At 44.4% G+C, this 26,672-nt stretch overlaps 1 protein-coding gene across 5 annotated transcripts in view; it reads right to left on the minus strand.

Moving 5' to 3' along the window:
• Nucleotides 1-26,672, minus strand: part of Osbpl10 (oxysterol binding protein like 10) — a 254,574-nt gene that overhangs the window by 176,250 nt on the left and 51,652 nt on the right. Inside the window, exon 1 of one of the 5 annotated variants that reach the window (XM_070006484.1) lies at nt 16,505-16,682. The exons of the other annotated variants lie outside the window; for them this stretch is intronic. The gene's annotated coding sequence lies outside the window, so the exon portion shown is untranslated. Of the gene's footprint in view, nt 1-16,504; nt 16,683-26,672 lie in introns of those variants that run through there. 5 annotated transcript variants of the gene reach the window in all.

A 26,672-nucleotide genomic window follows, 5' to 3' on the forward strand; every position in this document is an offset into this window, starting at 1 on the left:
TCCCCAGGCATCAGTCTCTAAGAAGCCAACTACTGGACTGCATGACCAGGTCAGACCTGCACTCGGTCACAGTCCATTGTGCCCTGATCAAAGGCAACAGGCAGCTGCTTAAGGACCTTCCACACTCCCACATTCCCACCAACACAGCAAAATAAAACAGGCAGAGACCCTCTCCCCATTGCCATTATACCCCACAGCTCCACTGATGGGTCCAGCTAATGCAGAACCCAGACATGGAAAGAAATGTTACTGTATATACACCCATGTATACATACCAGTGTACACAGTACCTATCACAGGCCTTCCAATTCCCCCTGCCTATCAACACAACGCCACTTCTGAGATCAAATAGCACATTTCCCAAACTTCTAATCCTCACAGCTCAGGTGAAGACTACATCGATAGCTGACCTCATTCTATCTCATTATGAAGGGACCAGAGCCCAGCTTTCCTAAATCACGAGAGCTCAGGAGGTGGATTTCTTGGTTTTGTTAATTTGGATGTTTTTTTGAGAAAGACTGGAAGTTACACAATTACCTGGCATGGAGTTCCTAAAATCATGGGACATCCCCTAACATTAAGCATGAGCTGGCCTCAGTAGAGGGCCCCAGATGCCAGGCCTAAATAAAGGCATCTAAAGACTAGGAGGTGCCAGGCCGGGAAGCTGCTGCTCAGCACCACCTGGCATAACTAAAGAATAACTCAGAATGAATGCTCAGAAGTGTGAGCTTGGATGCCTTGCTCTTGGATTGATCTAGCATGAAATTCAACTTGCCTTTAAAGACTATAAGATTTAATGGGAACCCTAAGAATGGAGCCCTGACATGGATTAATAGAGGCTTACAGAACACTGCCTCAGTACTTTCTGAACGCCCAAGTCTTGGGTTCCTGGTACCTACAGGTGACAAAACTCCTTTAAATATATTCAGAAACAGCAAAGAGTGCTTAATGCTCACAAATCACAATGTCATGGACAGTGCTTTGGACCCTTGATGGGCTGAGTGCTCACTCAAGACCCTGCTCTCCTACTAAACCTGAACAAACACATCACATCAAGAAAATGGTATCTTAAGCCAGGCACCAGTGGCTCACATCTGTAATCCTAGGTACTCAAGAGGCTGAGATCTAAGGATTGTGCTTCAAAGCCAGCTGAGGCAGGAAAGTCCATTGAGAGTCTTATTGTTAGCGATATCTCATGATAGTGGGGTGTGGTGAGAAATGAGAACACTAACTCAAACGGAACTCAGCAAAGTTTATTTCTGTGCAGAAGGCTGTGTGAACACACCAAAATGGTGTCAAAACACAAATAAGGTGAGCACTGCAACACTGTCTTTTGAGGAGGAGCATTGTCTCCTTACCTCAATTAGTCAGGCTCAGGGTTCACAGTCACTTGCAACTGGCTAACACCCAACATTCAAACCAAAAGGGCAAGAAACATTGATAGGCTATAGCCCACAGCTGGTCCTGGGACCTGAACTCTGAGCCTGGACACTGTCCCTGGGCTCCTTTTGCTCAAGGCTAGCAAATCTACCACTTGAGGACTTCTGACTTTCTCTGAGCAATTTATTGGAGATAAAGAGTTTCATGGATGTTCCTGCCAAAGCTGGCTTTGAACCATGACCCTCAGATCTCAGCCTCCTGAGTAGCTAGGGTTACAGGTATGAGCCACTGTCACCTGGCCTTGGCAGACTTTTAATACACAGCGGACCAGCACAGATAAAGAAGAGAGGGGAGAGGAGGGAAGAAAGGAGGAAAGTAGGAAGGAAAGGAATATGGAAGGGAAGGGAAAGGAAAGGAGAGAGGAAGTGGGGAGAGGTAGTGGGAAGGGGAAGGGGAAAGAAGGCAATACTGGCTAAAGCCCTGAATGAGGACAGACAGCTATACCCAGGGAGTACCCAGAGAGGACAGAGATGGGAAGTTATCCTATGGAGGCCAGCAGTGACAATCCCAGGAACAAACAGGTCTATGGCTCAGCTTCCCTGAAGAGTCAGGTAGTGCACCACACTACTCCTGGCCTGGCCCAGCCTGTTACCTCCAGCAAAAACTCAGTAGAAAGAGGGAAGAAGTGTGATTAGGCAGTAAGAGCCCTCATTATGGCCTAGACTAGTGGCTTAGTGTCTATGTCAGCCATGGGGCATGAACTTAAGGCCTGAGCACTGTCACTGAGCTTTTTTCACTCAAGGCTGGCACGCTACCACTTGAGTCACAGCTCACTTCCAGCTTTTGATGGTTAACAGAAGGCAAGAGTCTCGCAGACTTGCCTGCCTAGGCTATCTCTGAACTGCAATCTTCAGATTTCAGCCTTCTGAGAAGCTAGGATTATAGGCATGAGGTACCACCCTCCAACGTGACCAGTGACTGTTAAACTTCACCTGTATCACAATCTTCAAAAGGTTGTTCATGGCTCCAAAAGAGTTCTGAGTTCAGGTGAGGTGCAAGATTTGAATCCCCAACATTTCTGGCCAAAATGTAAAAGCTGTCAAAATGGAGCTGCTTTACAGCAACCATAATTTATAAAGTAAATAAAACCAGGTTAGGAAGAAAGGATTCTTACACACTGCCTGATAAATAACTCTCCCAAAGGACTCTGCCAGAACCACAAGCCTGCACAGAAAAAGCACTTCTCCCAGGACATCCGCCCACAACTGTCTGCTCTACCTCAGACTGACGCCATTCCAGCTAACAATCGATGTTTCAGAAGAGCTGGCAGAATCTCTTCATTTCTGCCCTTGAAAAAGGCTCCTTGAACACACCCATTGTTTGCTATGGTACACGAATTCTTGCTTCCATACTGTTACTTCCAGACATGGATCAGTGTTCTTGGAGAATCTCTCTTGGGATGCTCTTTGTTTTAGTTAAGTTGACACACTAGTATTCATTTCTGTGATCTTGGGCAAGTGACTTGTCCACTCAGAGCCTTAATTTTACTATTGTAAAGCTGAAAGCTGGCAAATTCTCTGTAGCAGACCTTCTGCCATGGTGGTTGTTTATAGGGTATTAAAACACACACACACACACACATATACAGGTGAATCAATGCCAGTGGCTCACCCCTATAATTAATCGTAGCTACTCAGGAGGCGGAGATCTGAGGAACCAAGGTTCAAAGCCAGTCCAGGCAGAAAAGTCTGTGAGACTCTTATCTCTAATTAACTACCAAAAAAGAAGAAGAAAGAAGAAAGAAGAAGAAGAAAGAAGAAGAAGAAGAAGAAAGAAGAAGAAAGAAGAAGAAAGAAGAAGAAGAAGAAGAAGAAGAAGAAGAAGAAGAAGAAGAAGAAGAAGAAGAAGAAGAAGAAGAAGAAGAAGAAGAAGAAGAAGAGGAGGAGGAGGAGGAGGAGGAGGAAGAGGAGAAGGAGGAGGAGGAGGAGGAAGAAGAGGAAGAAGAAGAGGAAGAAGAAGAAGAAGAAGAAGAAGAAGAAGAAGAAGAAGAAGAAGAAGAAGAAGAAGAAGAAGAAGAAGAAGAAAAAGAAAAAGAAAAAGAAAAAGAAGAGAAGGGGAATTGTGGCTCAAGTGGTAGAACAGTTAGCCTTAAGCAAAAAAAAAAAAAAAGCCCAGAGATAGTTCCCAGGCCCTGAGTTCAAGCCCCAGGACATGTACCAAAAAATAAACAGATGCCCATACTCTATTTCTTTGTTTTGGTTTGGGGTTTTTTTTTGGGGGGGGGACAGTCCTGGGGCCTGAACAAAGGGCCTGGGCACTCTCCCTGAGCCTCTCTGTGCTCAAAGCTAGCACTCTACCACTTGAGCCATAGCACCACTTCCACCTTTTCTTGGCACTAAGGAATCAAACCCAGGGCTTCATGCATTCTAGGCAAGCACTCTACCACCAAGCCACACTCCCAGTCCCCCATACTCTATTTCTAAACATAGAAGTATGCTAGACATAAAGCTGATGCTCATGTTGCAATGTATCAACAATATAGTCAATTTATGACAAAGCCAACAATACAGAACTTCAGGTGAGACCCTATACTTGCTCTTTATTAGAGGGCTTGGTGGGGGCAGGGAGTGTCATAGAAATTCCATTTGGCTGGATCAAAGACCTCAGAGTCAAAGCAGACACCCTGAAAACATTACAGGATGGAATAGGAGAAACCTTAGGTCTCCTTGGCACAGGCTGAAATTTTCTTAATAGAGACCCAGAAACACAACAAATCAAAGAAAGGTTGGACAAATGGGATTACATGGAATTGCTGAGCTTCTGCACGGCAAAGGACATAGCTAGCAAGATCAATAGAAAGCCCACTGATTGGGAGAAGATCTTCACTAGCCAACGGACCCTTGTCCGTTGTATGGAACTCAAAAAAATCAAATCCCCCAACCACAAATCCTCAAAGAAACAACTGCCCAATAAATCAGTGGGCTAAAGATTTACAGAGAAACTTCTCTGAAGAGGAAAGAAGGACGGCCAATAGACACATGAAGAAATGCTCAACCTCTCTAGCCATAAAAGAAATGCAAATCAAAACAACACTGAGATACCACCTCACCCCATTTAGAATGGCTATAATCACGAACTCTAACACCAACAGATGCTGGAGGGGATGTGGCCAGAAGGGAACCCTACTGCATTGTTGGTGGGAGTGTAAACTTGTTCAACCACTTTGGAAAGTATTATGGAGGTTTCTCAAAAGACTCCACATAGAGCTCCCCTATAACCCAGCAATCCCACTTTTGGGCATTTACCCAAATGATCACAAACAAGACCATACTAAAGCTACCAGCACAACTATGTTTATTGCAGCATTATTTACCATAGCTAAGATATGGAACCAACCCAGATGACCCCTCAGTAAATAAATGGATCAAGAAAATGTGGTATATATACACAAGGGAATTCTTTGCCTCCATCAGAAAGAATGACATTGCCCCATTTGTTAGGAAATGGAAAAACTTGGAAAAAATTATATTAAGTAAAGTAAGCCAGGTCCAAAGAAACATAGGTCCCATGGTTTCCCTTTTTTGCAATAACTAGTATATGTCTGAGTCAAGCAGAAAAGGTCAGATAAGTTGATGTTAGGTGAAATGAACCCCAAGATAAGGACTCAAATGGTTTTTCTTTCTTGCTATTGTTTCTAACATATTTATAAGATGATTTCTTTGTTGCTTTGTATGTTCCTCCCCCACAGCATAACCCCTGTTTTCACTGTTTTTGATGTTGGTATAATTTGGGAAGGGGAAGGGAAAAAACAAATTGTTTAAGTAGGGATACAAGTGGACCCACTGCAACAATGAGATGTACAAGTCGTTATGATGAAAAATGAACTTTACAGGAGGGGGGTGGGTAGGGCAGAGGGGTGAGGGGGGGGAGAGATGGGAAGGGATGGAAAGGGAAGGGGAAACAAAGGAGGAGGCAACAATGCTTGATAAGAAATGTACTCATTGCCTTGCTCATGTAATTGTAACCCCTCTGTACGATATTTTCACAATTAAAAAAATCTTAAAAGAGAAAACAAAAAGAAATTCCATTTGGCAAAAACTCCACTCATCTCTCAGTGTAGTCAGCTTACACAGGTTATACGTAAGCATAAAGAATTCTGGATAAGCTGAGCACCAGTAGCTCATGCCTATAATCCTAGCTACTCAGGTCACTGAGGATCTCAGTTTGACACTAGCTTGGGCAGGAAAGTACATGAGATTCTTCTCTTCAATTAACCACCAAAAAGCCAGAAATTGAGCCAAAAGGCTCAAGTGGTAGAGTACTAGGCTTGAACAAAATGCTCTGGGACAACACCTAGGCCCTGAGTTCAAGCCCCAGGACCAACATAAAAAGATAAAAAGAAAAGTTAGAAGTAGAAGTGTGCTCAAGTGGTAGAGCAGAAAAAGCCAAATGACAGTGTGAGGTCCTGGGTTCAAGGCCCATTGCCAGCAAACACACATACATACAAACACAAACACACACAAATCTGGATAAACCTGGCTATGTTATAACTAATGACAGAAGAACCCTAGCTATTTAGGAGGCTGAGATTTGAGGATCAGGTTCAAAGCTAGCAGGAAAATCTGTGAGACTCATCTCTAATTAATCACCAGAAAACCAGAAGTGGCGCAGTGGCTCAAGTGGTAGAGCGTTAACCTTGAGCGGAAGAGTTGAGGGACAGCGCCCAGGCCCAGAGTTCAAGTCCCATGACTGACAAAAAAAAAAAGAAGGAAGGAAGGAGGAAGGAGGAAGGACGAAAGGAGGAAGGAAGGAAGGAAGGAAGGAAGGAAGGAAGGAAGGAAGGAAGGAAGGAAGGGAGGGAAGGAGGGAGGAAGGGAGGGAGGGAGAGAGGGGAGGGAGGGAGGGAGGGAGGGAGGGAGGAGGAAGAGGCAATAGTCACATGAAGCTAAGGACCCAGAGCACCAGCAGGTTTGCACTGCATGGAGGGAGGGTTCGTCTTTATTCCAGAATCAAGAGGAGTCCCTGAAGAGTACTGAGCTTGGTGGGTAGCTTGGAAAAGGAGAACTCATTAGCTGCAGCATAGGAAGAGGCTGGGAGAGAAGCTGGAGGGCAGATGGGCCACTCCAGACTCGCTGGTTTCCAATGTCATGACAGAGAGTCTCACCCACAGATCTCCTACACCTAGGCCAAACTGTCAGTGCCACTTCAGTACAACAAATGAGAATGTATTCATGAAAACAGCTGGATTATGAGCATGCAGCTCTGCAGGGACTGGCTGTCCCCTTCCCTGCCCAGCTGTTGACTAACAGCTCCCATGGGGCAGGGCAAGCTAGGGCCTCATGTGTCTACACACACAATGGTCAAGCCAGAGAAGTGCTACCATCTGAGGTTGCAGTCTGCTGGGAGTGAGCCATGGACAAGTCAGGCTCTAGCTGTGATCCCAGGACAGGAGGAAAACATCCCCCATAGAGGTTCTTACACTAGGGACCAAGACAGCAGGACCTGGCAGGCCCATGCCACTCACCCACATATTGTAAGCAACAGAGCCCGAGCTCAGCCACAGAGAATACTGACAGACAAAGGCAAAGCAGACATGCCTATAACCTGAATTTCACCTAGGCCCTGCCATGGCACAGCTGCAAAAGTATAGCTAGGAGAAACATTCTGGTAAAAGGTGCCAAGGTCTTGCTTGTCTTGGCTGAACACCAAGCATTCACAACACAAAGGAAAACACACATATCAACATGATGAGCAACATCAATCCAAAAAACAGGTGCAGTGGCTCAAAGCCTGTCATCCTATCTACTTGGGAGATGGATTTGAAGGACCATAGTTTGAGGCCAGCCTGGACAAAGAAACTCAAGAGACTTATCTCAACCAATGGCTGGCTGAGATGATACACATCTATTATCCCAGTTACAGAGGAAGCACAAATAGCGGAGACAAGGACTAGAATGGCCCAGGCACAAAGAAAGAACTTATCACAAAAAGAGCCAAATAGCTGGGTGCCAGTGGCTAATGCCTGTAAGGTGAGCTATACTCAGGAGGCTACCAGGATTACAGTTCAAAGCTAGCCTGGGCAGGAAAGTTCATAAAACTTTTATCTCCAATTAACTGCCAAAAAGCCTTAAATTGAGCTGTGGCTCAAGTGGTATAGTATCAGCTTTGAGAAAGAAAGAAAAAAAAAAAAGCCCAGGGACAGAGCCCACATTCTGAGTTCAGAACTTGCACAAAGAAGAAAGGAAGAAGAAAAGGAGGGTGGGTAGGGTGTGTGTGTGTGTGTGTGTGTGTGTGTGTGTGTGTGTGTGTGTGTGTGTGTGTGTGTGTGTGTGTGTGTGTGTGTGTGTGTGTGTGTGTGTGTGTGTGTGTGTGTGTGTGTGTGTGTGTGTGTGTGTGTATGTGTGTGTGTCTCTGTGTGTGTCTCTGTGTGTGTTTGTGTGTCTCTGTGTGTGTCTGTGTCTGTATGTCTGTGTCTGTGTGTCTGTGTCTGTGTGCGTGTGTGTGTGTGTGTGTGTGTGTGTGTGTGTCAGAGAGAGAGAGAGGAAGCAAGCAAGCTTATGTAGAAAGGACTGTCAGAGTGGCTCAACCATTAAAGCACTTGCCTAACAAATGACCCCAATACTTCCTCTTCCACCCAAAGAAATACCCAAAGAGAATGCATTTCTCCAACACACATTCAAGTGATTAATAAATACATGAAAAGCAGCACACTACTAGTATTTAAGACGAGACACCATTTCACATGCACAACAAAAAGGACAAGCAAGAACGCATGGTGAGAATGTGGGACAAGGAGGCGCTTCCTAGAGTCCTGGTTACAGTGTGAAATCAACAGCTACCTGAAAAACAAACTGACCCTGGGAATCTACTAGACAGAAATGAAAACAGATATGTCCACCCCCACAGACTTGTGCACCAATGTTCAAAGTAATACTTGTTACAGCAGCCAGAAATCAAACCCAAATGTCTATCAACTGAAGAACACACATACAAAATGCAGCATACCCACACTATGGAATACTAGTCACAATAAAAAGAACAAAATTGGGACACAGGAGAAAACCAAATATATACATATATACATATACATATATATGTGTATATATATATATATGCTAAAAAGCCAAAAATCCACAAGATAATATACTGTCTGAGACTGTCTTGTGCATTTCTGGCATGGACATGGTTCAAGTGGTTGATCGCTTATCTAAGCAAAACATAAGGCCCTGAGTTCTAATTCTGGGGGTAGGGGTTGTTGTTGAAATAAAACATTTACAAATTGGGCTGGGAAGTTGGCTCAGTGGTAGAGCGCTTGCCTTGCATGCCTGAGGCCCTGGGTTCGATTCCTCAGCACCATATAAGCAAAAAGAAAAAAAGCCGGAAGTGGCGCTGTGGCTCAAGTGGTAGAGCACTAGCCTTGAGCTGAAGAGCTGAGGGACAGTACTCAGGCCCAGAGTTCAGGCCCCATGACCGGACCCCAAAAAAAAAAAAATTTACAAAACCATAGTTTATCTACTTTTAAAGAATATTTAAACTTCTTTGGGAAAAAAAAATCCCAGAAAGATATTGAATGTGCAAAAAGAAAAAAAAACTGGACAACAGAATAGTAGTAAACTAAGGTTGATATTAGATGTGCTTGGGTTTGTGGCCATGGCTCCTGCTTTGTATCTCCCCCTCTAAGGCAAATCATGGAAACTAGAACTTCTCTTACCAAAAATGAGTCACAAAAACTCTAATCTTCCTTCATATAAGTCACAACTCACACATGTGAATTAAACTTGTCAAAAGAATAGCGCAGGGGTGCCAAATGCTTGCAATCCTAGCTACTCTGGAGGCTGAGATCTGAAGATCACAGTTTGAAGTAAGCTCAGATAGGAAAGTCTGTGAGACTCATCTCTACCAAAACTACACCAAATAAAAAAAGGGGGGGGGCTGGGAAGGTGGCTCAGTGGTAGAGCGCTTGCCTTGCATGCATGAAGCCCTGGGTTCGATTCCTCAGCACCACATACGCAGAAAAAACAAAAGCCAGAAGTGGTGCTGTGGCTCAAGTGGTAGAGTGCCAGTCTTGAGCTGAAGAGCTGAGGGACAGCGCCCAGGCCCAGAGTTCAGGCCCCATGACCAGACCCAAAAAATAAACAAAAAAGGGCACTAGTAATGAGCAAAAGAAGCTCAGGGACACTGCCCAGACCCTGAGGTCAAGCCTCAGGATTTGCACCAAAATAAACACAGACAAAAATATAGATGCTTTTTTAAATGTGGAAATAGAGACTGAGCACTAGTGGCTCACGCCGTAATCCTAGCTACTCAGGAGGCTAAGATCTGAGGACCTCGGTTTGATGCCAGCCCAGGGAGGAAGTCTGTGAGACTCTTAATCTCCAGTGAACCACCACAAAACTAGATGTGGCGCTGTTGAGTAGAGTCCTATAGCCTTGAATGAAAAAGCTCAGGGCTACCACCCAGGCCCTGAGTTCAAGCCCCACAACCGACCAAATTAAAAAAAAGAAAAAAAAAAGAAAAAGAAAATATCACACTAAATCCCACTAATATATACAACTGACACATGAATAAAAATAATTATATAAAAAGCAGTAGGTATTCCTTTATCATAAGGATAAATCTCTGAAGCAGTTGGCATTATATGGAATGATAAAACACTTAGAAGTGTTTCCATTTACAAGAAGTTTTTCCTTTGTTACTTTCTGTTTTCTTTTTATTGTTGTTTTTTGATTTTTGTTTTTGTCAGTTGTGGGGCTTGAACTCTGGGCCTGAGTGCTGTCCCAGAGCTCTTCAGCTTAAGGCAAGTGCTCTACCACTTGAGCCACAGCACCACTTCCAGCTTTTTCTGTTTATGTGGTGCTGAGGAATCGAACCAAGGGCCTCCTGCATGCGAGACAAGCACTGTATCACTGAGCCATTTTCCCAGCCCTCTGTTTTCTTTTTGTCTTCTTTGTACATTGGGAATGTAAGGTGACATAGAAATGGAGGGACAGCAGGTGAACAAATGAAGCCATGGTATTCACTAGATACTATGTTGAAAATGACCTATACAACTTGTAGGTGGGGACAGGAGGGAAAAACTGGGAGTGAGGGAAAGGGTGAGACATTGTCCAAAAAGAAATGTACTCTCTACGTGACTTACGTAACTGTAACTCCTCTATGCAACACCTTTATAATAACAATTTTTTAAATTTTTAAGTCTTTCTACTTAATATAAGAATACTGTAAAACTGCCAGCTCACTTCATATTTCAGAACATCCTGTACTATGCATTAAGACAAGAAAAAGAAATCAGAACCAATCAGCAAAAGTGATCCTTCCCAATTCCTCTAACACCCCAAAGAGTTCATTGAAATTTTCCTAATATTCATACAAATCCATGAAATGGCAAAAGTACAGAATACCTAAAAACTAGGTCAGAATAAAGCAAGGAACTGCTGTTTTCTGCAACTGACCGCAGTGGCTTCGACTCCCAAGCCTTACAATTTCTGTTTAGTGGAAAAGCTTAAGAACTAGGTAAATATGAGAAGAGCTCTCAGGAAACTGCAGGTCTGGTAGGAGGAGAGCCCAGGGGTTTGAATAGGAATTAATGTCTACTGAGGAACCCTTTATGGTGGGCACATATCCATATACGACATGCACTGGTCAAGCCCAACCTCCGCTGATCCTGCCTGCCTCCCCCAACTCCACCTAAACCCCTTCTTACACACACACACACACACCACACACACACACACACACACACACACACACACACACAATTTTCTAACCACTAGATCACATTTCTACCTTTAGGCCAACTTTAGATATATTTTTTAAGTCCTGCAATCAAAGCTGAAAGTCACAGAGCGCCCGCTGGTGGCTCGCATCTGTAATCCTTACTACTCAGCACTTGCTCCCCTCCTCCACTGGCCAGAGCCACGGTACTCTGTCTCTCTCCCTAGTATATAAAAGCCATAGCTGTGCAGCAATGTGAGATTATCTGTTAATATCCATACACTCACTAGACTTAAGTCTTTCAGGAAAGAAATCACAAGGGATTCTTCACTACCAACTCCTCCATACTTAGCACAAATACCTGGCGCCCAAGGGGAAAAAAAGAAACATTGAAAATACTGAAAACTTTTCAGTCACTCAGCCTCAATGCCCCTTTTATAAAGTCTGTGAAATGGGGTAAAGAAGACCCCACTTTACATCACCCCACCTCACATCCAGCACTTTAAAGATGGACCTGGAGCAGAGTTCTGGTGGCTGCCAGGTACCAGTGGCTCATGCTTCTAATCCTAACTACTCTGGATGCTGAGCTCTCAGCATCCAGGATCATGGGTCAAAGCCAGCATGGGCAGGAAAGTCTGGGAGACTTCTCTAACCACCAATCACATTCCCAAAAGCTGGCAATGGAACTATGGGGCTTCAGTGGTAAAGCATTGGCCTTTAGCAAAAAATGCTCAGAAATAGTGGCCCTGATTTCACACCCCAGGACCAGCACAAGCACATGTGCGTATACACACACACACACACACACACACACACACACACACACACACACACACACACACACACACACACACACACACACACACACACACACACACACACACACACACACACACACACACACACACACAGGGTTGGATGCAGAACCCAGAAATCCCTAACACGTTTCATTGCCAGTCCTAATACAGCCCCCAAGTCAGCACACTGGGCACCCTGATTTCTGTGGCATCTCCACAGGGACAGTGCAAGAGGCCAGTCCACTGGGTGATGAAGAAAGCTGGGGTGCATGCAGATGATGGAGGATTCACAGCTTCTCCCACTCCTGTGACAGCACTAGCTCCAAGCTCCCCTCCCTCCTCAACCCCCAGTCCAAAGATACATGAAAAAGAAGAGGCCACCACAAAGATGCTTCACAGACTTTAAAGACAGAAAGTATGAAATGGAAATCTCCCACTTCAGAATCAAGGCCTCATCTTAAAGAACGGTGTTTACAGCAGGGGAAATGGGAGGCAAAGGGAAAACACTGGTCAGGAAATGTCAAATGTGCAGACAGGAAATCAAAGATGGGTGTGGGCTAAATTCAATGACCCAGAAGTCCCCAGAAATATTTCCTCCCTGAATTCTTTTTTTTTTTTTTTTTTTTTTTGGTCAGTCATGGGGCCTGAACTCTGGGCCTAGGTGCCGTCCCTCAGCTCTTCAGCTCAAGGCTAGCGCTCTACCACTTGAGCCACAGCGCCACTTCCCGCTTTTTCTGCTTATGTGGTGCTGAGGAATCGAACCCAGGGCCTCATGGATGCAAGGCAAGCACTCTACCACTGAGCCACCTTCCCAGCCCTCCTCCCTGAATTCTGAGGGCTACTGCACCACCACAGAAGAGAAGACAAAGCCAAAAGACTAGTACTGCCACAACAATGCCCCTAGTAGCTGCTGGTATTACCAAAATGGATGGCACTTCCCGCCTCTTCCCGCCACCATGGGCAGTGGGTTCCCTCTTTCCCTGGGCTCTCCCAACTGGCAGCATTAGCTTCATTGCTTGATTATCCTTTCCTGGCTCCACAGCCCACATCTCTCAGACAGGCAGGAAACCCAAGCACTTAGCAGGAGCCTAATGGCCAGCAGTTAGCTATCTCAGAGCTGAGACAGGCAGGCAATTAGCCCTAGGTCCTAATGCACAAGAGGAGAACACAACACACAGGAAATCAGACCTGGATGCAACTGAAGGCTCGAGAAAAGCACACTCATTTTCAAAATGAGATCCACTGGCCAATTCCACCTAGCATTTCAATTAAACTAAATTGAAAGGGCAAATTTACCCCCCCCCAAAAAAAAAGCCACCAAAAATATTAAAATCACACTGTCCTTCCAACACAAGTTTCCAAGACTCCACACAGTAGGATCACCCATGGAGCCACATGGCAGTCCAGGTGGCTCTGAACACACACCATACCCTCTGGAGAACCCATAATCCCAACCCAAAAACAGATTGAGCAGAAACTTCCACAAGCAACCAGAATTATTTCCAATCCGGGTCTGAACATATCAAAGTCTGTGCCTATTGAAACATCTGGTGTTTGGCCACTGAGCTCAAAGATGGAATTTCCCTAATTTTCTAGAGGAAGCAGAGGTGCCAATTAGTGGGAAGTCTTTGGTTTTGAGATTTTTCCTCCAACAAATCCCTTCCTAAGCCAGAGACAGGTACTAACACAAGTGAAAAGTATAAGCAACAAAGGAACTGAGTGATACAAGTATCTATTCCATAGGAATTTCATGAGGATTAATTAAATTAGGTCCCAAATACAGGGTCATAAGCATATAGACACAAGAATGTTCACTAAAATACGGTATATACAGGGGAGGACTGAAAGAGTGTAACTGAGTTGAACAACTAACCTACAGTTTAACAAAATGAATACCAGCAGCTGAAACCTATGCTGCTAGAAGTGGGGGAGATCAAGGGGAAGGAAGATAAATGGGAGAGAGGAAGGGCTGGGGGAATAGAGTCTTAATATTCAATGTACACAGGTAAAAATGAAACCAGTAACTTGAGGAAATGGATAGACTTGGGAAAGATGGTAAGAAGATGAAAGGGGTGATACACTGTACTCAAACTGACATTCTGAGTTGAAATCCTTCTGTAAAACTATTTAAATAAAAAGTAAAAAATAAATAGCATTTGTAAAATACTTAGAATTATTTCTGACACATAGCAAATACAATAGAGTATCAAAAACATAAACTAAGAAAACAATGACCAAGTTACCTAGTCTTTCCTGCCTAGTTTCTTTTTTTTTTTTTCAGGGGCAGGTGACTGTGATTGTATTCTCCATGCAGAAGCTGTGATTTTGCATTCCTCCAGTTACACGGAGACGTCAAACTTATCCCCATGTGTCAGAGGCTGTGATACTGCATAAAGAACATCCCATTGCAGCAAGCTCATGATCATTCATCTGGAAGATCAGATTAAAACCCAAGCAGAGAAGAGGACAGAGATTAACACATACTGCTGGATTTCAAACACAGACTATGATAGTTTCCAATTCTGACTTCTCCATTACTTGATCAAGAAAAATACCTAAGACTTCTTAGACAATGAAATATTCCCTTCCCAGAGGGGGTGAAAAGGTAAAGAGGGAGAGAAAGGAGGAGAGAATGAAGGAAGAGGGAGGGAAGGAGGGAAGGAGGGAAGGAGGGAGGGAGGGAAGGAGGGAAGGAAGGAAGGAAGGAAGGAAGGAAGGAAGGAAGGAAGGAAGGAAGGAAGGAAGGAAGGAAGGAAGGAAGGAAGGAAGGAAAGAAGGCAGGCAGGAAGGCAGGCAGGCAGGCAGGCAGGCAGGCAGGCTATATTTGTTCAATTATGGCCATTCTAATCACCTCAAAGGAGAGAAAGAGAACTCTTTCATCAAGATGGTACTGGAAGCAAAAAAGGAAACTCCTTCCCTTCCCAAAGCCAAAGCAAAAACAAAGGCTTTGAAGGCCAAGGCAGTGCTGAAAGGCATTCACAAAAAGATGTACCCTTCACACTACCTTCCAGTGGCTCCAAAGACTGCCCCAATAGCCTCCAGTGAGTGTCTCAAGGTGAAACAAGCTTAACCACTATGCTATCATCAAGTTCTACCTGACCACTGTGTCAGCCATGAAGAAGACAGAGAACAACACTTCTGAGTTCATCTTGCACGTCAAGGCCAACAAGCACCAGTCTCTATGACACTGACGTGGCTAAGGTGATGGATAGAAGGCATATGTCCAGCTGTTACCTGATTATGATGCTTTAGATGTTGCCAACAAAATTGAAACCATCTGAACTGAGTCCAGTTGGCTAATTATAAATATAAATTTATACTCAGAGAGACAAAGAGGAAGAGAGGAAGAGAGCAAGAACAGAAAGAGAAGTTGTAAACTGGTACCAGGCATCACTTTGAATACCTGTAATGCCAGAACTCAGAAGCTAAACAGAAATATGAGATTTGAGGATCTTGCTTCCAAACCCAGACCAGATAAGAAAGTCCATGAGACTTTTATCTCCAATTAACCAGCAAAAAGCCAGAAGTGAAGCTATAGGTCAAGTGGTGGAGCATCAGCTCTTACTGAAAAAGCAAAGAGTCAATACCCAAGCCTTGAATTCAAAACTCAGTATTAGCCCACCCCACCCCAAAAAATAAATAAAAATAGAAAATGAGAGAAAATTATATCCATGCTCTCTTCAGATGAATAAACCCACATCCAGGTGTAGCCTGACTTTTGAGCTCCATTACTACATCTAACCTTGTTCATCTCACCTATGCAGCAACCTAACTTTGGAAGAGAGCTGCTGCTTCAGACTTAGAGGGCTGAGCACCAAGATCAGCATCCTCTGTAGATTATGTTCCCTGCCCCCAGCTCCCAGGCAAGAACAAAAAGCCAATCCCCTTTTGCTCAGTCTGCACACTTCTACTGCACACTTCAGGCCATCTCAAGACCTCATGAATTATTTCTCATCAGATATATATGACCCACCCACCACCACCAGTATTAATCTATTTCTTCTGCTCTCCCACCAGCAAATGGGAGCTGAAAAAGTAGGAAGTTATTTATTCTCCTATTATTATTGTCAGCTAATAATATCAGGATCATCGATGCTGGCTAAACCAGCATCATGTCACTTGGTTAAACATCCCTCTTTGGGCTTGCTGGGCTCAGTATTATAAAGGAGAAGGAGGTTCATTCATGCTCTATGATGGGTAAACAAATGTGCCCCTTGATTATCTCTGCCCCGGTATATCTACCATCACTGTCTTCAAAGAAAACTCTTCAAAGCCAAAGCTATTCCCCCATCCAGAGACACCACCTACAGTACCTCACAGATATTTATACTCAGCAAAACAACCAATCCCCAATCGCTGAGGGCCTACTCCATCAATCTGAGGAACACTCTGACTTTCCACTGGCTACTCATTTTCTCTGGGCAGGAAGATGGGCAAGTAGACCTGTGGCAGGTGGAACTCACCTGTGAAGGATAAAAGCCCCACCTTGAGGAGAATGTTGAAAGGGATGATATAGATCAAAACGCACTGTATCCTTAAACTGCTTTGTTAAACAGCGACTCTTGTACAACTACCTAAAAGTAATAAAACATATTTTTTTAAAGAGGCTGCACCTGGTAATGATGCTTTTAAATGATCCATGGCTGGCAGAGCACTCTGTGAAGTAAGGCTTGATTTTTGAGACACCAGCAATGAAGTAACTGATGACAGCTTGCCTGTCAGACCTGCTTCCATAGAGAATTTCACATTGAAAGAATATAAAATATCATGGCTCTGGGAAGCAGGTCTTACACCTCCAGCCCCCAGAAGAAGCAGTAAAATTACAAACTGCCTCGGAATTATTGATGTCACAATTTATTGAAAGGACTTCATTAAGTCATAAGTCACACCCCTGCTGCAATGCCATATTATCTACCACAGCAGCTTGATCATAGAGTAAAAGCAGCCCAGGGGTATGACTAAGAAAAGAATTCCAAACCTGAGCTCATTCAGAGGTCCCAAAGAACACATGGTCTCATTTCAACATGCACCTGCTAATACAGAGTAGGCCTTCTTTAGTCTGTTTTACATCAATGAAATGTAAGGCCAGTAAATTCCAACTGGCACTCCTTCTGTCTCAAACTAGTTTGTAAAAGGCCTTGGGCCCAGGACCAGACATGTGAACTTGAGGTCTATAGCTTATTTCATGAAATGCTGAGGTTTCCTACAATTTATAACTAGTACCAGGGACTAGTTGGAGATCCACAACAAACAAAAAGAAAAAAAAGATTCCTGCCTTCAGGGAGCTAAGGTTCAAATGGCGGGAAAGAAATTACAAACATATAAACAAATATGTTCTGCACCAATAAGTGCTTTAGAAATAAAAATAATCAGTGTCTGATGTTAAAGAGTGGGAAAGGTTGCTGTACAGAAGATCCAACGTCACCTCACCACAAAGACCTTCTATAAGGTGATTCTGAGTAAAAAAAAAAAAAAAAAAAAAAAGAGGCATGCCAGCTGAAGGAAACAACTATGTTCAGAGCAATATATGCCAGGTTTAAGGTGGAAGAAGGTTGGATGTGCTACGGAAGGGCTGAAGACTGGTATGGGAGCAGGAGGCAAATGGCCTCAGCAGAAAAGCAGAGCTGGTTCCCACAGGGCCTTGTAGACACAGGAAGACCTGGAGTTTCATTCCACTCTGTAGGAGGAGACATGACATGAAAGGACCTCCACCACTGGGTGGCTAGGAGCAGGAGTCAACACAAAGAGTATAGCAACAGTCCAGGTGGAGAAGGGCGTCAACATACAGTATATAATATACACAGGGTATCAAAAAAGCTTTACCTTTTCACTTTTCCCAGCACAACTAAAAGAGCTGAATTCTCTTCCACCTGTAGCCTGCAACAGGTAGCCTGTCTCTCTCCCAAAACAATAGAGCAGATGTTTTTGCCATCCATAAATGGTCCATTTCCATCAGCTGGAATTCATGGATAAGGCCAAAGAAATACAAGACAGGAAGGAGCATCCTTGACTTAGGTTTCCCATTGCTCCCAAACATTTGTTTACCTTTAAACACTCTTTGTCCCTGTCACAGCACCCTGATTCCACTGGCCAGAAGACCAATGGAGGTATCCAAGGAGTATAATGATCCTGCAGATGGTAGAAGCACCTCTGGACAATGAGCTGAGAAGCTCCCCTGGAACACTGCACCAAGCACTGTTGTATTTGGCTTTCCCTTAATTAGTGATGCATCACCAAGCAGGAAACCATGAAATCACTTCCACAGCCGCAACGCTAAGAGTAGAAACTGGCCAAGGGTCTTTTAAACACTTGAGCTTTAAGTCACAGGAAGAAGGATCACTTGGCTCAAAAGAGATCCTGAAACGGACTGAGCTAGGATCCATCAGGATTCAGGGGAAAGGGTGGGGGTACTGGAGCTCAAACTCAGGGCCCAGTGCTCTTGCTTATTAGCTTTTTTTGCTCCTAGTTGACACTCTACCTCTTGAGCCACCCCTCACTTCCAGGTGTTTGCTGGTTTCATTGGAGATAAGTCTCTGGGATTTGTCTGCTTGGATTAACTTCAAGCCACAATCCTCAGATCTTGGCCTTCTGAATACCTAGGAAGAAACACTTGAACCACTGGAACCCTACTCCATCAGGATCCTTAATGGCTACTCAACGCCTCTTCCTTCTCATTCTATAGACTGCACTATAGACTGAACAACCTAGAGGTTAATAAACAAAGGTGGCTCAATGGTAGAGAGCTTGCCTCGCATGCATGAGGCCTTAGGTTGAATTCCTCAGCACCACATAAACAGAAAAGGCCGGAAGTGGCACTGTGGCTCAAGTGGTAGACCACTAGCCTTGAGCTGAAGAGCTCAGGGACAGCACCCAGGCCTAGAGTTCAAGCCCCATGACCGACAAAAAAATAATAAAATAAACAAGGTAAACTTCTATAAAGAACCACCATTACCTTTCCAACCAGGCCAACCCTGGCCTTCTGTTAGCCCTGTGAAACTATTTCTAGAACACTCTTCCTTCCAGAGAACTACTAAGGTGATCAAGTCACTTCATCAAGACCTGTCATTTCTTTTTTTTTTTTTTTCTTTTGTCAGTTGTGGGGCTTGAACTCTGGGCCTGGGCACTGTGCCTCAGTTCTTTTGCTCAAAGCTAGCACTTTAACGCTTTGAGCCACAGCTCCACTTCCAGTTTTTTGGTGGTCAATTGGAGATGAGAGTCTCACAGGGACTTTTCTGACTAAGCTGGCTTCAAACCTCAATCCTCGAATCTCAGCCTTCTGAGTAGCTAGGATTGCAGGCATGAGCCACCAGCGCCCAGCAAGACATGTTATTTATAAGCAATGTCCTCCACCACAAGAAATATATTCGCTTCTAACTGGAATATCAACCAAGTTGATTTGGTTTCTGGTCTTCTGCTTTTTGTTTTTCAGAGGCTGTTATTAAGGCATCCAGAGATGAGTCTTGGGAAACAGAACTAGCATAATGGAAAAGAAAAGGTCCCATTAACTCCATGACTTTTGTGGCTAATAAAACCTATGTTTGGTGTGGTTCAAGATTTTAAAAAACGGCGGGGAGGGGTGGCAGGAAGAGCTTCTCAAATTGCCTCTTCTCAGCAAATTAATTAGCAAAAAAATGCAAATTAACCTCCTCTCTGCAGTGACTCACGGATTCAGCTGAGCCACTTGGGCATCCCAACCATTTCACTCCCCCCTCAATCTGGGATGGAATGAGTATGCTGTGACTTACATAAAACCCTCACATCAGCTTTTACTTTAAGCCATTCTCCACATCCTAGTCAAAACAAATGCCCATTTTGCCTCCAGGAATGTCACATCTATCCACTCCAATTGCCCTCAGAGTAGCCGCTTTGAAATCAGCCATCCAACACCTTTTTATTTAAGAGAGTTAAAAAAAAAAATTCCAGATACTAGAAATCAGTGAGATGTCCAGGAGGCTAGCAGCCTGGGAGAGTGCAACACCCCTCCTCATTTTTCATCTTTGTCCTCAGCTCTGGAAACAAGAAAGACTCACGAGACGCAAGGAATTCAGAAATCTTACTCTGCTGAACTTACTGACAAAACCTATGGGCTGAAATACCGCACAGACTTCCTCAGCAAAATGGGACCGAGAACCATCGCTTCCTTCAACCAAACCCATTTCTTCAAACCTAACATACATTTAAAGGATGGCTAATTACCCCTCAGATAAACCATTTACTGAATTAAAGGTCCTTCTTCCTTTATTAGAATCGAGTGTGAGGACTGGGAAGGTGGCTTAATAGTAGAGTGCTTTGCCTTGCATGCATGAGGCCCTGGATTCTATTCCTCAGCACCGCATAAGCAGAAAAAACCGGAAGTGGCGCTGTGGCCCAAGTGGTAGAGTGCTAGCCTCGAGTTGAAGAGCTGAGGGACAGCGCCCAGGCCCAGAGTTCAGGCCCCACAACCGACAGGGGCGGGTGGGAGGAGAATCCAGTGTGAGCTGGCAGACTCTCTTCTCTTTCCTAGATCAGGTAGGTTCAAGGTCCACATGAGTGAATTGTTCCTCTCATCGTAAGGCAAGGCCCTCCTCTAAGTGCAGTAGCCACACAGAACTCTGATATGGCCCTACCCTGCCTAAACCTCTGTCTAAGGTAGCACTGTAAAAACATACAGAGCCAGGGTTTCTCAGGGCCTGTGGTAAAGGCCCTAAAATAGACACTGGAAAACATTTTGTACAAAGAATCAGAAAGTCACCTTATTTATTTATTGGTGCCCATCCTGGGGCTTGAATTCAGAGCCTGGGTACTGTCCTTGAGCTTTTGTGCTCAAAGCTAATAACACTCTTCTACTTGAACCATAGCTCCACTTCCAGCTACTTTGGTACTTACCTAAAGATAACAATCTCAAAAACTTTCCTCCCTAAGCTGGCTTCAAACTGCTATCCCTCAGATCTCAGCCTCCTGAACAGCTAAGATTAAAGGCGTGAGTCACTGACACCGAGTTCAGTGGATTATACCTTTTTTGGTCACAACTACTGACTCTGCTGATGTAGCACAAAAGTAGCTTCAGCCAATAGGAAACACATGCATGTGGCTGTGGAAGCTTGTTACAGAGTAGGGGCTGGTTCTGAGCCTTTTGCCCTTCCAGTGGCAGATACTACAGGCCTTCAAGTGAACTCCCCCATGCCTTCCCACAGTGGGAAACACCTCACATACAGCACTCCGGCTCCTTACAGCCCTATTTCACCACCTATGCAAGGTGTCTCATTCAAGGACTGTGCAAATGCTAACCAGTCTCCTGTGGTAAATCTAGGTATATTATGGAAAGAGCTGACTGGGCTTGCTTGTAAACAGCAGTCTCAAATTATTAATACAAGGCAGGAGCTGAAGAGTCATATCCCAACCACTATTTAAAATGGTTAAGTCTCATGAGGCCCTGAGTTCAAATCCCCAATACCACCAAAAATAAAAAAAGGATACACTTGGCATTGCAAAACAATGTGAAGGGGGGCTGGGAAGGTGGCTCAGTGGTAGAGTGCTTGAAGTGCATGAAGCCCCAGGTTCCATTCCTCAGTACCACATAAACAGAAGACGCTGGAAATGGCACTGTGGCTCAAGTGGTAGAGTGCTAACCTTGAACAAAAGAAGCTCAGGGACAGTGCCCAGGCCCTTGTTCAAGCTCCAGGACTGCCCAAAAAAAAAAAAAAAAAAAGTGAATGTGTTTACTGTCACAGGTCAGTACACTTTAAAAATCATTAAAATGAGCCAGCTGTAGCAATGCATGCCTATAATCCTAATTAACTCAGGAGGCAAAGGCAGGTCTGTGGGTTTGAGACTAGCCTAGGCACAATTAACAAAACCCTATATCTCAAAACAAAATACAAACAAAAGGGCAAGGAGGCATGGACCCAGAGGCAAAATGCTGACTAGCATGTACAAGGTCCTGGGTTCAATCCCTAGTAACACACACAGACACAGACACAGACACAGACACACACACACACACACACACACACACACACACACATAAGCAAGCAATTTTTTTTTGGGGGGGGGGCGCCTGAACTCTGGGCCTGGGTGCTGTCCCTCAGCATTTCAGCTCAAGGCTACCACTCTACCACTTGAGCTACAGCGCCACTTCCGGTTTTTTCTGCTTATGTGGTGCTGAGCAATTGAACCCAGGGCCTTGTGCATGCAAGGCAAGCACTATACCACTGAGCCACCTTCCCAGACCACAATTTAAATTTTATCTCTATTTTTTTAATGGCTCTTGAGACTCAGTGTTTGAGCTCATATTTGTAATCCTAGGTACTTAGGAAGTGGAGATCAGGAGGATAGCTGTTCAAAGTCAGAGCCAGACCTTCCAAATCAACAGCTGAACCCAGTGGCATATGCCTGTCAATCTAGCTACACAACAAGCACAAATAGAAAGACTGCAGTTCCAGTTAGCCTAAACAAAAAGGCAAGATCCTATGTTCAAAAGCAACCAGAGCAAAAAGGGCTGGAAGTGTGGCTCAAGCAACAGAAAAATTCATTATGAAGGAATTTCAAATGGCAGATGGATGCAGTTATTTCCTAAACTCTTATAATAAAATGGAAAATCAAGAAAGCCAAAAAGCTCTGGCACTGTTTCAAGGGCAAAAAATATATATATATCATATACATCTTCTTTTCACATCTATCTTTTTACTCTAGAACTTACGTCAACCTACAACCCACTGTTTTGCTAGAAAGAAAACTCTCCATGAAGCTGTCACAGGTGACAGAGCTTTGTGCTACCAGGTGCTAGGATCACCCTACGAAGCAGCCCCCACCTTTTCCTGCCACATCCAGATCCACACAAGCATGCTCTCTCTACTTCCTTCTTTGCTGCTCAAGAAAGTAGATTGACAAGCATGGTACTGGCATACTGATAACCTGAAATCCAGGTTAAGTTTCCTTGCTAAGTAAAACATGAACAAACTTCCATGTCCTATGTGTGAAATGTACAAGCACACTCACCAACCCATACGTAAACTCATGGATGCCACAATCTACTAGAATTTTCCAAAAAGCCTCATATTCCATGCATCGAATTCATACCAAGTAATTGGGAGACCATAGTGACAGCAAGGAAGTCCACATCAGCCTTTGTAAACTGTGTCAGAAAGGAGATGACTGTGTGAGTACCACTTTTATAAATCCACATCAAAGAAAAAATGTCTATGTATAAACAACAAGCTGGCTTAGTGAGCACAACGCAACAGATGGAAGCAAAACGCTCAGAAGTAAAATATTTCACAAGTTCCTCACAAGAACCATTGATTCAGGAACCAAACATACAAAAAGCACTGCTATGCCCTACTCAATCTGTCGTATCTTTAACCCATCAAATCTAGGAGAATGGAGGAACGGCTCCAGGAAAATCCAGTAGTACACAGAGACTGCAGCCACTATTTCTTGTTTTAGCTCAGATTATCTCCTTCAATTAGCACATCCTCAAGTGTGCATAGACACCAGTGAACCAAAGGTGCCACCACCAGCCAAGTTGGAGTAGGCTGACCAAAATAAAACTAGACCAAGATCAGTTTCTCTTTCCTTTTCTTTCTCTTTCTTTCTCTTTTTCTTTTCTTCTCCTCCTCCCCCTCCCCCTCCTCCTCTTTCTCCTACTCTTCCTCCTTTTCCTCATCCTTCTACTTCTCCTCCTGCTTCTACTTCTCCTTCTTCTTGTGCTAGTGCTCAGGGCTTGAGCACTGTCCCTGAGGTTTTGTGCTCAAAGCTAGCTCTCTACCACTGGAGCAACAGCTCCACTTCGTCTTTTTTTTTTTTTTTCTTGGTGATTAATTGGAGTCTCACAGACTTTCCTGGATGGACTGGCTTTAGGCCACAATCCTCAAATCTCAGTCTCTTGACAAGTACAGGCATGAGCCACTAGCACCCAGCTCAAGATCAGTTTCTCGAGCAGTCAATCGTCAGGGTCTGTACATTTGCTGGTATCAACTGCGCAGCCCCAAGCAGCTGGTACAACTTCCCAGACATACTAACCATAGCAATCGTCTCTGCAATGGGTCTCATATGACTAGTATCTCATGAAACCCACTTTGGAAACTGTCACAGCAGCAGACTGTGGCTCTAGATTTTAGTATCAAGTTTTTCTGGTTTTCCTAAATTATTCAGTCTAAATACAAAGAATATAAGGATCTAACAAAGGGTAAACAAATGCAACAGAGGTACAATACTATGTTGAAAATGAACTACACAACTTGTAGGCAGGGATGGGAGGGGAAAACTGGGAAGGAATGAGGGAAAGGGGTGACATTGTCCAAAAAGAGATGGACTCTTTATCTCAGTTATATAACTCCGTTGTAATCAACTTTTTAACAATTTCCAAAAAATTAAAAAGAATAAAAATGAAAAAAAGAATCTACTTGATGACTAGAAATGTCCAAGAATTCACAGGCACTGAGTAGCTATTTAAATCAAATAAACTGAAATTGGGATAACTCCTCAATGATCAGCACATTGTGTGTGCCTGAAAACAAATGTGTCTATAGATCATCACATAGTAAGTAGGTCCATTCTGTGGGTGTTCAGTGGCTTTACACTACAATGAAAGCTCCTGGGATCTGGCTTTTTCTACCATCTGTCCTGGAGCACCACACTTTGAACATGGCGTGCGTGCGTACGTGCGTGCGTACGTGTGTGCGTGCGTGCGTGCGTGCGTGCGTGCGTGCGTGCATGCGTGTGTGTGTGTGTGTGTGTGTGTGTGTGTGTGTGTGTGTGTGTGTGTGTCTCATCTGCTAAATCTTGGAGTTGTTTTAACAACTTCTCTCCCAACTCTAGTCCTCACTGTCTGGCCACACAAAACTTCCCTATGCTTAACTTCAGCACAATCTCCAGGTCAAAGAATGTACTATATTTGTTCTGGACACTGGTCAGATTCTATCCGGAAAACTAAAGCACACAAACATGAGCCCACCAGCACTGAATTCAATTCACAGGCCACACTGTAGAACTTTTCAGAATGACCAAGACACACTGGGGGGATGGGGGAGAAGGGAGGTAAATATGGTGGTTCCTACTTGCCAACCAGTTTCAACAGGAATAAAATAGGTGGATTATGATACTGGAGTCCACCTAAGGCAGGAAACAAGAGCCTATTTCAGAAGTTCACAGTACAAAAAAAAAAAAAAAGGTCTGAGGCTTGGCTCAGCACAAAAGTGGATGCCTAGAAAGCACGAACCTGATGTCAAACCCTAGTACTACAAACCCAATAAAAGAAAAAAAAATTGAAAGGCGTGGCAATACTACCTGGTTTGAGTTCAAATCCCCATATGGTTACAGTACAGGTACAGGCACAAGCACACAGGCAGTAGTGTGTGTGTGTGTGTGTGTGTGTGTATGTGTGTGCGCACACAAACACAACTAAATACAAAAACCTGCTGTGGCTCAGCCAACCAGACACAAGGCAAAAGACCTGAATGTCACCTCAGGTCCTACAGTGCCTCTACACTACCTCCAAGAAGAAACAGAACCTGGCTCTTCTTTTAGACATACCTGGCAGCTTCTTAGTCCTCAAAGCTGGTTCCAAATTACAACCTCTACTCTTAGGAGAAAACTGCTTGTCCTTCACTGAATGACCTCAGATGCCTGGGCAGTCCACCCCTCTCCTCCATCCAAGCCAACCTTGCACTCTTACCTTGCATGCTTACCCACTCTGCAAACTGTTTGCTCCCAGCCTCTCCCCCTCCTGCATGCCCCTCCCCTCCAGCCTTGCCCATTCCTGCCTGCCCCATATCTCCAACCACTGCCAGTGCTCCCAGCTCCCCCCCCCATCCAGCCCCACTCACACTTGCAAGCTCCTCCTTTATAACCTCTCCAACCTCTGCATGCTCCCCACCTCCAGCCACCCAATTCCTACAGGACCCAGTCACTGGCCTTGCCCACCTAGCAAACTCCTCTCCTCCAGCCATGGCCCTCCCCTAGACACACACACACACACACACACACACACACACACTAGACACACACACACACACGACACACACACACACACCACACACACACACACACACACACACACACACACACACACACACACATCTTGTACCAGCCTTCAGCAAACCCAACCCTGCCAAACAAATAAGACTACTAAGATTAGGAGAGATTTCCCATAAACACCAACATTTTCTCTCTGTTCCCTGGCTGCCAGCCTGAGAGCTGCTGTCTTGTCACACATTCTCCACAGCCATGAATGGAAACGCAGTATCAGACACTGGGAGCCCAAATCAGACTCTCCTTCCCTTCAGTTATTTATCTCAGGTTGGCACAGCCAGGAAACAGCTCACACAAACATGAATCTCATAGATTCTCTCCTGCTCCTCATGGCCTCTTCATTTACTCTCCATGTCATGTACAGGTTTTGTCTCCTTCCCTAAAACATTCACTTGAAGAAAGTAAGAAATTTGTCAACTTGGGCTGGGAAGGTGGCTCAGTGGTAGAGTGCTTGCCTTGCATGCATGAGGCCCTGGGTTCGATTCCTCAGCACCACATAAGCAAAAAGAAAAAAGCCGGAAGTGGCGCTGTGGCTCAAGTGGTAGAGCGCTAGCCTTGAGCTGAAGAGCTGAGGGACAGCACCCAGGCCCAGAGTTCAGGCCCCACAACTGGACCCAAAAACAAAAAAAAAAACAAAAAAAAAAAGAAATTTGTCAACTTAACTCACAGTACTTAGAACATGTTAAGCACATGAAATATTTCTTTGCCAACTCCTCCTAGAAAACCTGTTTGCTTGCACTGCAATCTCCTCTACAGCTCCTCATTAGTCCC

The sequence above is a fragment of the Dipodomys merriami genome, unplaced genomic scaffold, assembly GCF_024711535.1.
Source record: "Dipodomys merriami isolate MVZ:Mamm:240054 unplaced genomic scaffold, mDipMer1.0.p SCAF_7, whole genome shotgun sequence".
Classification (NCBI taxonomy): Eukaryota; Metazoa; Chordata; class Mammalia; order Rodentia; family Heteromyidae; genus Dipodomys; species Dipodomys merriami.